The following is a 13,932-nucleotide window of genomic DNA, read 5'->3' as shown; positions in this document are numbered from 1 at the left end:
GGTTGCAAAGCTTCTACCTAAAAATAGCTTACTCTTATATAATCACTCACCACAGATTTATATATTTTATGTATCCTTGAAATAAATTTCTTTTTTCGAGACAGGCCACAAGAGGTATAAACAATCATTTTTAAAAGCACAGAAGTTTAATCATAATCTAAACAAAGCTTATTTTCAAAAGTTATTCAAGTCCTCTGTAGTTGAGAGTTCTGTTGATGAAAATAACTACAAAAAGTTATATATAGATGTAACACCTACCAAGTCTATTTTAAGTGAGTTTTTAAAATTTATATACAGTTAAAAAATTTATATACAGTAAAATCCATTTTAAATGTATAGTTCATGAATTTTCACATATACCCCATGTAACTAGCACCATTACAAAGATACAGAATATTTCTAGTCTTCCTACCCCCAATTCTCCTGTGCTCCATTACAGTCACTCTCCTATTCTCCCCACCCCCAGTGTCAGCAACCACTGCTCTGATTCCTAGAACCATGCTTTAGGTTGGTCTATTCTTGATTTCAAATAAATGGAATCATGTACAATACAATCTTTTGTGTCTGGCTTCTTTCACTAAGCACAATGTTTTTCAGAATCCCTCACATCGTTGTGAGTACAAGCAGCTCTCTCTCTGCTGCTGCTAACCATTCCACTATACAGCTAAAACTTGATGTCCAACTCTTTTTTCTAATGCCTTCAGCTCGGTCTCTGGAAATACCTTTCTGTACATGTGGAACACTGTTAAGTCCAGAAAGATCATAACTTTGTTTTTACAGAATTTTGATGTTTTATTGTTTTACAAAGTCTTTTCATAGTTCTCAACCCAGGACAAAAACATAAAACAGAATCACAATTCAGTGGGTTGTAACTCCATCTGAAGACAACATTTTAAATATCTCCAAGCTTTCCAAGTTTTCAAGTCCTGGCACAAAGAGAAAACAATCTTTGTAGGGCGCATGGAAGAAACCAAGCACCTGGCTTGGGAGTCTGGCCATTCTAAGTTGGAAAGATAATTTATCTTAAGCTCTCTACCCGGGAAGCTCTGTTAAGATTTAAAGAACAGATATTCTTATTTAAAAAACCTACACTGGTTTTTATAGAACATAAAAATCTTATGAGCACATAAGATGAAATCACATCAATATGTAAAACGTTGATGAAGCAAACAAAACGATTTGAAAATTCTAAAGTCCTAAAACAATGAATGTGGCTTATTTTCCCATCAAGTGAAGCACTTAAAATTTTTTTCTGTTCCAGGGGTGCCTGGGTGACTCTGTCTGTTAAGTGTCTGCCTTCAGCTCAGGTCATGATCTCAGGGTTGCATCTCATCAGGCTCTGCGCTCAGCAAGAAGTCTGCTTCTCCCTCTCCCTCTGTTCCTCCCCTGGCTGGTGCTTTCGCTCTAACAATAACATCGTAAAAAAAAATTTCCTTCTTTTCAAAATCTTAAAAAATTGACCCATGACTGTGAACTGGTGCCCAAGTGTCCTTTCCAAGCCCAGTATGGTACAACTTCTAAGCAAAGAAGAGTCGTGTTTTTCAAGGCACAAATACTCGCCAAACACCTACACCATGCCAGGCATTACAGGCTGCAGAGGATCGGCAATGAACAGAACAGACAAAAATACCTGCACTCAGAGAACTGACGGTCTACTGGGGGGGAAATGTTTAGTGTGTTAGATGACGGAAAACCCTGAAAGCAAAAATGAAGCTGGGAAGAGGAAAGAAAGTCCTGGAGACAGGAGGACCAGAGAACTCAGTGATCAGGTGCCAACTGAGTTAAAGGCTGACAAAAGTAAGGGAGAGAACCAGGCAAGAACCTGGGAGAAATGTGTTCCAGGAAGATGAAAAGGGAACATTCTGAGCAGGAAGAGGCTCCCAAGTCTGTGGGACAGGAGGGCCCCCCCGCCCCCCAACGGTCCGCAGAACAAAGCAGGCGGGTGCAGGGAGGGTATTAAGCACTAGAGAGGCTGAGAGGTAGGGCAGCAGGGCCCTTCCCATGGGGCGAGACTCTTTCCTTCCAGCAGGATAGAAAGCCAACTGAGAAATGCACGCCATGCTCCGCACCCAAACTTCACATGGAATATCAGCTTTGTTTCTGGGTGACACAGTTTTAGAAACAGAGAGACTGCTGAAGAGTAAGAAAAGGAAGGATCTGGAAAGGCTGACAGTTGAAGGAACTTGGAGATGTTTGGCCTGGGAGAAAAGAATTTACCGCTTGTTCCAAATAACGGAGGTATTGTCACAGGAGACAGAACACATGTTTTTGTGGTGTTGCAGAGTAGACATGAAGTAAAAGAAAAACAGAAAAAGCTACACCTTAATGGAAGGTTTAACCTTCTAGTATCCTTAGCTTTCCTATAGTGGAATGGGTGATCCTAAGAGAAAACTCATGTATAATAATAATATCATCAGCAGGAAGAGCAGGAGCTAACATCTAGATGTGTTTACTATATGTCAAAATCATGATAAATACTTGGCATAGTATCTCAAATAATCCTCCCACAATCCTGTGAGGTAGGTGTTATTAACAATGATGAAACACAAGCTTATTGAGATTATATGATTGGCCTAGGATCACATAACTATTAAGTGACAGAGCTGGCATTCAAACCCAGGTCTGTGTGACTCAGGCATCAAGCTCGTAAGGACTGGAGTACACTGCCTGTCTATCCATTGATGACAGTGTTCACGAGCATGTAAAATGACTGTCTAGCTAGGTAGGAAGCTGAAGAGAGGATTCTTACAAATGGAGGAAAATTTGATGACTCTCTAAGATCCTTTTGTGGTTACATTTTCCCCAATTTTTTATCTTATTTTAAAATTTTCCCTTGACTTCAAGGTTTGTAGAAATTTTGTCCTCCTAAATACAGCTAACTATCAAATAATTTCCCTATAGAATATGTTAAATTCCCTGTTCAATTCAAATGCTCAGGTTAATCATTTTCTGGTTTTGATATTTTACTTTATTAGTTCCTATGGACAAGCGAAGGTAGGCTTGACTTTTCTTAAGCATATCAATTTCCTTGTTTCATATTTTGTATCTGTGGTGATTCAAATATATCTTAAGTTTCATTTTCCTATGCTGACTCTGTAGACAAGATAAAAAGATCCAATAATCAATGATCTTTCAAAGTATAATGGAAAGGAAACATTTGCTATCTAAAGTACAGAAAGATAAAATAAAGGTAGAATATGGATATTTAGACCTAAGCCAAGTCTTAAGTCCACGGAAACCAAGAATCATCTTTGTTTTGTGCAGCTGCTTTTTCACTAACTGGAGGGAAAAAAGAAGGGGACACCAGGGAGACTTAGGGGTGTGTGCCTTCCACCACACATCAACAAGGGCAACTTTTGAATGGTTTGAAAAATAAAGGAAAATCATGGCTCTGCTGGGCAATTATGGGACAATGTAGGAAGAGACAGTCTGTCAAACCTGGGGTTGACCTTTGGATCAAAAAGTGATTAACTCTACTTATTGAAAAAATTTTTTCCACATTTCACACCCATTTGGGATGGCTACTATATGGAAACAATGGCAGGAGAAAACAAGTATTGGGTAGGCCATAGAACAAGTAATATCCTTATGCATTTTTGGTAGAAATGTAAAAATGGTGTTATGAAAAGTAGTATGGCAAGTCCTCAAAAAATGAAAAAGACAACTATCATATGATCCAGAAATTCCACTTCTGAGCCCCTAATCACAGGAACTGAAAGTAAAGACACCAAAACGTACCTGTACACTCCTGTTGATAGCCACACTATTCACAGCAGATAAAAGGCGGAATCAACACAAGTGCGACATCGATGATGGGTGAATGGTGAAGGAAAATGCGTATATACACAAAATGGAGTATCACTCAGCATTAAAGAGAAAGGAAATCTGACACCTGCTACACAACATGGATGCACCCTGAAGGCTTTATGGTAAGTGAGAAGAACACCAGGCACAAAACGACAGATATTGAGTAATTCCATCTGCGGGAGGTTCCTAAAGTAGTCGAAATCATGGAGACAGCAAGTTGAATCGTGGCTGCCAAGGGCTGGGGGAAGATGAATCGTGGCTGCCAGGGGCTGGGGGAAGATGGGAATGAGGAATTATTGTTTAATGGGTATAGAATTTCAGTTTATATGAAACTAAGAGCTGAAACTACAAGATGAAGAGAGTTCTGGAGATGATGGTGGCAATGGCTGCACAATACTGGGAAGGTACCTAATGCCTCTGAACTATGCGTTTATACAGCAATGATAAATTTTATGCTCTATTTTACCACAAATAAAAATAAGAAGGAAAACCTTTTTTTTCAACTGGTCAAAAATACATAGAGTTTGATTTGCCTCGGTATGGGGGGAAAAAGGGGGTCCAATTATAACATTTGCCATACACTTTAACTTAGATCCTTGAAGTTATCTATTACAAAGTCAATTAATATCAAAATGTATATATCTCAACATAAAGTAAAACCACAGTATAAAGTACAAATCTGTTTCTAACACTGTAACAACCATTTATTTAGTATTTACTACTTGCAGAAAAATCCTAAAATAGAATCACCATACTTGAATGGACTCTTGGGGCACAATCACATTCAAGTAATTCACAAGAGAATGCTGTAATCCAGTGATTTTCAACTTGGGAGGCTATGAAAATACAGTTACTGACAGGGCAAGTAGTATAGGACCTCCAAGCGATGGAGCCTACACAGATACCATGGACAAGCCACCAATCTGGCTCTGAATTCTCTCAAGGCCAAAACAGAAAGAGAAATACAATTATGCCCTTTTAATTGTCCACAAGGAAAAAAAAATTATCAGTTCTTTAGGGAAAACAAACTCCCTCTTTGCCCTTAGCTCTAATTTTTTTTTTTTCAGGGTTATGTATAGGGGATTAAGAGTATTCAAGGGCAAAATAATCAATAATTTCATTAAAGCTATTTTTTGGAGGGGGGGGAATGCTCCTCAGTAGAAATTGAGGTTGTAATCCCAATTTACAACTCAGCAAGGGCTACTTTTCAGAAAATCAAGAAAGTATATCCCAGGCTGTAGCATTCTGATAGTCTAATTTTAGGATAAAATACAGATTATCCAGAGAAATGGATGAATTCAGTATTTTCTAAAAATGTGACCTCTATCAAGTAAAGTTTTCACAAAAAGACAGCATTTCCTGCTGAGAGCCTGGAATACAGGTATTCTGTGCAAAATCTGAAGACATTGCAATATTCTTGGCCATCTGCTTATTTCTAAAGCTGGTATCCTTTTGTCAAATTGAGATATTAGCTAGTAGATGGCCACATCAGCTTTGAAACAAGGTAGACTCCCTTCTCTAATGCATGAATTTTCCTAATTCAGGCTGTGTGTGATACAGTGAGGTTGTTCTTCCTAACTAGATTGTACGCAGAATACTGGATTTAGCTCTAAGTGCAGCTCCCACCCACTCAGTTAGCTACGTAGACTTGGGGAAGTAGCTGTCTCTCTCTCCAGGCCTTACTCTCCTCATCTGTAATACAAAGGTGAACAGACCAATTATATCACCATTTCAAACTGTTTTACGAAGGTACCTTAGTGAATAAGGAGGTGCTTTTACTTGTGTCTGTCTTCTGTAGAGCATACATCTTATGTACCTGCCCCAGACCCCAGTGACATCTTTGAGGATCAGCAGACTAGGTGCTTTAAAATCTAAGATTGAGTCCGTGACTCTAGGATTTTAAACAACTAATCCATAACACAAACTTCAACAACAAAAGTAAATGAGGAAAATATTCAAACTAAATCATTTCTACGCCAAGTACCACATTTTACTATGGAGAGTTCACAAACTTAATTTTTAACTAACAACAACAAAATCTCCTTTGTAGAAACATTACTGTAGGTGAAGGGTGATTTCTCACATAAGCTCAAAAAGGCAGTATCCTGAATATAGCAAATAATAAATAGGTAATGATGTCTCTAAAGGACAGTATCCAGCCACCAGGTATAACGACATGTCTATGTCTCTAGTTCCCGTTGACCAGAGGACAGACACCTCCCCGAATCTCAACCACTGAGCACAGCTTCTATGTTCCTCTCATTCCCTGAACACCTACTGCCTCCCAGCAGGGTTTCTTTGATCTAGCACCCCATGCCACAAACCACTTTTGCTCCACTTCTCTGCGCCTGAATTGAGCACAAAATCCTTTCAAGATATTTTTCTGAAAATAAAGTGTGGGAAGACTATCTCTTATAAAGCTCATGGATTTATCCTTATTTAAGTCTCACAGCAACTCCTGAAGTAGAGGGAAGGGGGCTATGTTAATAATTCTGTGTTACAGAGGAGGAACACGAGGACTTGGAATAAGCTACCCAGAGTCATACAGCAAGAAGAGGGTCACTAATACTGGCATCTGAGCCTCAGGATTCCAAATAAGAGCAGGTCCCTATTCTATCATCTGTGTTGTCTTGCTAGGCTTTTGCCCAAAGTGCCCAGACTTCATCAGCAGCAGCTTGGATACACTGCGTGAGGAATAACAAAGATCATGTGGTAAATAAGCGTGAACCCCGGAGCATCAAAAGAAAATCAGATGCAGGTTATTTGCTTTTTCTTTTTTGGTGCTGGAGCCAAGGCTGTGAGGAGAAGGAAAGAGCAAGATGGAATACGCTGAAGAGAACACCAAAAAATCCTCCAAGTATGGGGGTAGAAAACTGGAAAGACAGTTGAAAAAAGAGAGAAGGCAAGGGAATGATGATCATTCTTCCACTATGCAGACTGTCAAGAGGCAAAAAAGAAGTTGTGAGGGTGAGGGAAAAACGAAGAAGGTGAGAAGCAAGTTGGGAAGAGAAACAGAAATGCCAACCAATGAAAATAAGGAGTCATGTAAGAGAGGAAAAAAAAATGGAAAGTAGTTAAAACCTGGGCAAAAGTTTCACGTGTTTTAAGTATTAGAAGGGAAGTACTCTACATATGTTAGCAGTCTTCAGTCTGGAAAGCTGAAGTCTAAGAAATACATTATTAGAGTCTATAAAATCAAGTAACAGATAAAACTGGCAGGGATATAGTCCCTAAATTATAAAATACTAGAATTACGAAACATACAACTTGAAATCTGAAAAAGACCATTATTTTTGAAAATATCCACTTCCACGAGACAGAGGATAATAAATACATAGATACTAGGGAAAAAAATAAACTCAAAGAAAAGTGATAGACGTAACCATAAAAATTAATTTAAAAGAAAAAGATGCAACAAATAACAGCTAAAGAGAGTTCTTTGAAAAACAATCAAAGACTTACTGATACTGATTTTTAAGGAGAAATTTATTAGAACTATCCAGATAAATATTAGGGGAAAAAGTGGAAAACATTAGGGAAAAAATATTTAATTAAGATCCAAAATAAATAAAGAAAATAATAAAAGATGACCTTATAACAATAAATTTTGTAACTTAAATGAAAAGAATAAATTTCTGGAACTCAGTAACTTGTCATAATTGACCCCAAAAGAAAGAGAAAACGAAAATAGTCCTATGACCATAAATATGTCTACTTAATAGTTTTTTAAAAATCTCAGGAAGATGGTTTTTATAAGGAGGAACAGACCATTTTAATTTGCTCTTCCAGGGAACAGCAAAAGAGAGAATACTTCCAAATTCATTTTATAAAGCCAGCATAACCTGGATAGTAAACCCTGATGAGGACAGAACCAAAAAAAAAGAAATTATCAGCCAATCTCATTCATAAACTGATACTAAAATCCAAAAGAAACCAAATCGAGGAGAATGTTAAGGATAATATATAATGACCAAATTAGGTTTATCCCAGGTACAGAAAGATGGCTTATCATTAGAAAAAGTCTTAACATATAATTAAAAAAATACATAATTTGCTACCTTAATAAAGAAAAGCCTATGATTCTCTTATAAAATGCAGAAAGAATTTCAGAAAATGCAGCACTCTTTCATGACTGAAAAAAAACCCTCAACAATATAAGAATGAAAAAGAACATTTATCTGATAAGTGGTGTTTACTAAATATGACACTTAATAATGTGTCGTTAGAAGTGTGTCTTTTTTCAAAACCAAGGATGGATTCCCCCATCTCAGCTTCTATTCAGCATTGTTTTGAGGGCCCTGGCCAGTACATTAGGAACATGAAAAATAAATGAGATGTAAGAATTGAAAGAAAGGAGCAAAACTCTAATTGTTCATAGATTATGATTATCTATAAAAACCAAATCAGTCTATCTTCATTATTTCTACTTTCTCTCTTCCAATGTACTCTGCTGCTCATTACCATCTAGCTTCTTCCTGGGTCATGCTTCTAGAACTTCCTTCATCTAAGATCAATAATGAACACATTTCAGTTGTTACCTCAACTTCTTGACCTGACTGTCCCCAGTGGCCTCCAATATTCTGGACTTTTCCTGCCTCTATGGCTGCTGCTTCTCAGTGCTGTCCACTGGCTTCCTTTGCTCCCACTTGCCTTTTAATATCAGTATTCAATCCTTTGATTTCAAACTTTTTCAAGCTATAGGTCTCCTATGTGATATTCTTTATTCAAGCTCCTTGCTTATTCAGGTGACTTCCAATACTAATAATTCATAAATTTTTATTGGATGAATAAGGACACCCTTACTTGGATGTCATCATGTCCAAAGGTAAACTCATCCTCCCGCCACTCCCCTTACTCGCTTCTTTAGTTACCTTCCATCCAATGATGTATATGCCATAAGTATGGGGGTCATCTATGACTCCATCTTCTTCATTCCTCAAATTCAACTATTATCAGCTCCTAGTAGGTTATCTTTGAAGTCTGTCTGCTCTGTATCTTCCTTTCCTTTTGGTAGCCAACAACTTGGTTCAGACACTGATTATCTTTCTCTTGAATTCCTGCACCTGGTCACCCTGTTTTGAGGTTTTCCTCTAATCCTTCTCATGAGGAGCAAATCTGATTAAATGTCTCCCGATTAAAATCTTTCAGTGATTCTAACAGCCCAAGATAATATTCAAACTCTTTAGGGATATTTGATAAAACCTTCTAAGAAAACCCTTCTTCTATTCACCTAGCCTTGACCAGTTTAGCAAGGTATCTGACAAGGTAAACACTCTGTAAATACTTACTGAATTAAGGAAAAAATGTTATATAAAATAACAGATATCAAATCAATGGTGGACCATTATAATAACAATGTATAAGGGTTATATCCTTACCACTCTTACATTAAAATGAGAAGAAAATTATATTTGCTATACCTCATTTGAAATTCATCAGACAGAATATAAATCAGGCACTGCACTCTCTAATAGAAATATAAGACAAATACAATTGCAGGCAGGTTACAGGCTTGGTACTACTGTGATACAAAAACTTAGGAAAAGATCCTGGGTCCATACCAAGCTGACAAGGCTAATAACATACAAAGACACACAAAGACACATACACACACACACACACACACACACACTCCCTTCTCCCTTTCATACTGCTGAAATAATTACAACCTTATGTATTTTTGTTCAAATACTTCACAAATTATCAAGATGAAAACCTTATGTAGCTTCAGGCTACATAAACTTCCTATTAAATACATTTAAAAACATTAAAAAACATTTAACTTACATCCTTCCTGCTTCCAAGATTAACTTGCAATATATTTCCTGACTTTACTATAAACTAAAAGTTTGGGAATAATGTAGAATAATGTGGACCAAGTAAAAAAAAATCTAAATTTCAATTTTTTTTAAAAGATTTTATTTATTTGTCAGAGAGAGAGAGCGCACAGGCAGAGGCAGAGGGAGAAGCGAGCTCCCTGCCGAGCAAGGAGCCCAATGAGGGACTCAATGCCAGGACGCTGGGATCATGATCTAAGCAGAAGGCATCTCCTTAACCGACTGAGCCACCCAGGTATCCCTAAATTTCAAATTTTTAAAGGAATTAAAAATTCTTATAATTCTCACCGAGCTTATAAACACAATTATATATTTGAATGCCAAGATACAAATAAATTTATAAAAGCTTTTTAAAGAATATAGATGGCAAATGTTATAAATTGTTCACATAGCTTAGAGCATGCTATTACATAATTATTTTACACGATTATTTTATGTAGAGTATTCTAAACGTGTTCGACTTTATTTATATACTACCCTGTAGTACACACATGTGTTTTTATTACGGAAAAATCTAATGAACTTTTTAATTTTCCCTCATTCTGCAAGGTGTACAACCGAGTACAGAAATTATGTGGGTCACACTGACCCTCAATGAAAATCCCTGAAATTAACCTTTAAAGAGGTTCTAAAGAGGGGAGACTAGAGTCCTGAAATCATATTCACAGTGAAACAAAATTCCTTTAAGATCCCAGTCTAGTAAAAGTAGTACTAGAACAAAGGCTGATAAAGCTCCCCAGTCATCATGCTCAGATTAAATATCTACTCAATCAAAACCAAGCTAACCTACCAAAGTCATCAGCTTCATGGCTGAAATCAAATATTATCTGGACCAGAGATTAACTTCGGTGTGCCCTCAAACTGAGAAGAAAATTTACACTTAGATACCCATATTCTAGCCTACACATTCCTCCACCAACACGCATTTCAAGCATTTTTTCTCTTGTGAAAAAGATTCCTGCTAAAATACCCTATGTCTTTAAATCAAAATGCCTTCATTCTGTCTTTGAACCTAATTAAAATTGAGAAACTTTTAATAGCTTTAATAACTCTCAAACGCTGTACTGAGCTCTTCCCTGGCATCTTTCCTTTCCTACTACCCTCCCTCCAAATCCAGAGAAAACCAGCACAACAAAAAAACACAAAACAACTAGCCACATGCTCTGAGTGCTGGGGAACGTGATTCTCACTGGTTTAGGCTACAAAGAAAGCCTATGAGTAATCAAAAATCCTTAATCAAAACAAAGTTCAAAGGTACCTCCCTCCCCACTCCCCAGTCCCAGTATAATTTCCCTTTCTCTCTTTAATCCACTCGTGCATTTCCTTGGAATTTTAGCGACCTCGGAACAGCAGATGGTAAGTTCATCTCAATGTCAGCCAGAGCAGAGACATGCAAAAAATCACTAACTTGGAAGGTTATTTAGGACAATAATGTCTTTCACTGCCTTACTCCTCCCACTCCGGCCCCACTTGACCTACTACCAATATTTAGCCGAAAAAAACCAAAAGCAAAAAAAAAAAAAAAACAAACCTGTCCAGTCTCTTCCCCTCAGTAGCTCTTCTTGTGGGAACCCGACGCAAGTTCCGTGCCGGCAGAAAGACCCTGGCCAGGCTGGGAGAGCAGGGTCCCCCGGCTTCACGCACCCCTCCCCACTCACCCGCCGCCGCACTCCGCTCCACACTAAGGAGTCCAACTATTCTTGGATCTACTCACATCCCTAGATCTCGTCTGGCTGCCCTCCCCCTTCCTCCACCGCGCCCCCCGCCGCCCCCGCCCGTGTCCTCTGCCGTCCTGAAGCTGACCTCGCAAAGCCCCCAACGGGCACACACACTCACCCACCTGGGCCGGATCTGGGGATCCCCGCAGGCGCGCTCCGCCCTGCGCTCCTCTGCCAGCTCCAGCACAAATGCGCTCGGCCTGTTCCTCCGCCTCCCCTCCAGCCCAGCCCGGAGGCGCGACCCAGGGCGGCACCGCAAGGTCTCCCTAAGTCACCTTTCCTCCGCCCGCCCCGGCTTCACCGAGGTCAAGGAGAGGCGCAACCAGGCCGCCCACGGCCCAAGACTCCGCGCCGGCCCTCGGGCCACCAGAGGTCGGTGCAGCGCCCCTCGGCCGCAGAGCCAAAGCCGCCCTCCTCCAGGGCTCGCCCGGGAGAGTGCGAGCCGCTCGCTGAATGGCCTGCAGCAGGCGGCTCCGCGCGGCCGCGGTCGTCGTCCAGTCCCTCCTCCCCCGGTCCCCCTCCCGCGGGCCCGCTCCTCTGAGGCGCAGGTGGGGACCTGCCCGGGATCTCGAGAGCCAGCACACAGCCCCTCCAAAGGAGCGAGCGGACTGCTGGCTCGCAATTCTCGGGAAGGAAGTAAGGAAACTGCTACTCGTGCTCTGCGTGCATCCCGCGGAGGCTCCTGCGAGGTCCTAGAGCGGGCTGTGTGCTCGAGCCCTCTCCTGGCGACGCCGGCCCTGACAACTTCTAAATGGCTAGTCGGCCCCCAGGGAAAAGCAGAGGAATCCTCTTTGGACCCTTGCACCTCGAAGAGAACTGACCCTTACTCAGGCTTACACTTAGGAGTGGAGGTTTCCAATTCCACAACAAAGACTGAACTGGACTTTATGTATTTTTTTTCATGTATTTGTTTTTATGCATTTTCTAGGCTACCATTTGAGCAATGAGGGAAACAATGGTATTAATCCTACTACTGTAAAAGCTACTTACATGGAAGAGATGGTTTCTTACTCCAGCCAGGCCTGAAGGGTAGATGAAGACTCAAAAGACAGTAAAACCCACCTCCTAAATACTACACTTAAGTGGGACGTGCAGGCTAATGAAATTTCTAGCTAACTATCAAGCTCCGGTGGGGGTGGAGTACACATACTTTTTGTTCCAACATTAAACATTATAAACCTGTCCTCAAACTCATTCAGACATTAAAGGTCTACTCCAGGTCAAGTACTATACCAGACACAGATGCTACAAAAATAACTATGATACACTTGCTTACTTAAGGAGCTCTTTAGTAAATATATAATCAGACAAGTAAATATGTAATGATACAATGTGGTGAGTGCTACAATAGCAAAGACCCCTAGACTAGGAGGGGTATCTAAGCCAGTTCTTAAGGGTGGAACCTGGGATGAGGAAATAGTGGCAGTCATCCAACAGAGCAATCCTGAGAGCTTTATCCTCATAGAGTGGCAGTGGGGGATCTGAGCGTTAGGTAGGAGGAGAGGGAGGACAGGGAGACAGACAGATGAGAGACAGGAAGGAAAAATGACAGAATTTGATTAAGCGTGGGGGAATAAGGAAGAAAGATGAACTGAGGACAGCTTCCATGATCTTGGCTTGGGTTCCAGATACGTGTTAATTCTGTCTCTGAGTTGAATGGATAATGCAGCTTTAGACACACTGGTCTTGAAATGCCTGTGCTATAATCATATGCTAATGTTTAAAAGGCAGCTGGATATACTGGTTCATAGCTCAGGAGAGATCTAAGGTGGCGATTTCACAGTCATCATGGATTTCTGTTTGAAGGAATGGCTAAGATCATCCAAGGAGAATGCTGAGTGAAAAGGCCATCCACAGAAACCAGGGACACCAACATTCAAGGCACAGGCAGAAGAAAAGATGCTTCAGAAGAAAACTGAGGAGGAGCTGCTCTAAGGGAAAGAGAAGCGAAAAGAGGTAGGCACCATGGAAATCACTGAGAACTCCAAAAAGCAAGTAGTGGTTAAATGCCAGATCCGTCATAGGACGAGCAAGGTAATTTAAGGGTATCCTCTGATTTAGCAGTAAGGAGATTATTGGCAAGAATGGTTTCAGTGGGCTAGTTGAGGAATAAAGTAGAAACAGAAATTATCACATTTTCCAAAATAGAATTGGAAAGGAATATAGGGAGACAGAAGCTGTAAGGGAGTAGAAGATTCAAAAGAAAAGAGAAGCTGTTTTTGAAGCAGGATGGAAGGAGACAGATGCCAATGAAAGGAAAGAAAAAAGATAGAGACTGGGGGTTGGAAGTGGCATGGAACTGGCAGCAAATATAGTCACTGCCTCCATGTATGTTTAACAAAGAATTTTGCTGAGAGCAGAGGGAGAGGAGGAGACTGAAGAGATGACAGAGAGATAAGCGCCCAAAAGATATAACCATGAAGAAATGAAATGAAAGACAAAATGACTAAAGGCCTTTGAAAAGCCAAGGAAACTAATGAATATTAGAGCCTCGACATTATAGATCTGGAACCTCAAAGGAGGGCATGGTTTCTCTCCAAAGATATCAGCAGCTGGTCCAAAGTAGCAAT

General features: G+C 40.0%; 1 protein-coding gene across 5 annotated transcripts in view; it reads right to left on the bottom strand.

Annotated features, from left to right (window-relative positions):
- OSBPL1A (oxysterol binding protein like 1A) overlaps positions 1 to 13,932 on the bottom strand; it is a 226,835-nt gene that overhangs the window by 111,266 nt on the left and 101,637 nt on the right. Inside the window, exon 1 of one of the 5 annotated variants that reach the window (XM_080821885.1) lies at positions 11,485 to 12,036. The exons of 2 other annotated variants lie outside the window; for them this stretch is intronic. The gene's annotated coding sequence lies outside the window, so the exon portion shown is untranslated. 2 more of the 5 variants (XM_080821888.1, XM_080821886.1) reach the window with 2 other exon arrangements.

This window comes from Martes martes, assembly GCF_963455335.1.
Source record: "Martes martes genome assembly, chromosome: 13".
Taxonomy (NCBI): Eukaryota; Metazoa; Chordata; class Mammalia; order Carnivora; family Mustelidae; genus Martes; species Martes martes.
The sequence above is the reverse complement of the archived record's forward strand: the minus strand, read 5'-3'. Positions and strand labels throughout refer to the sequence as shown.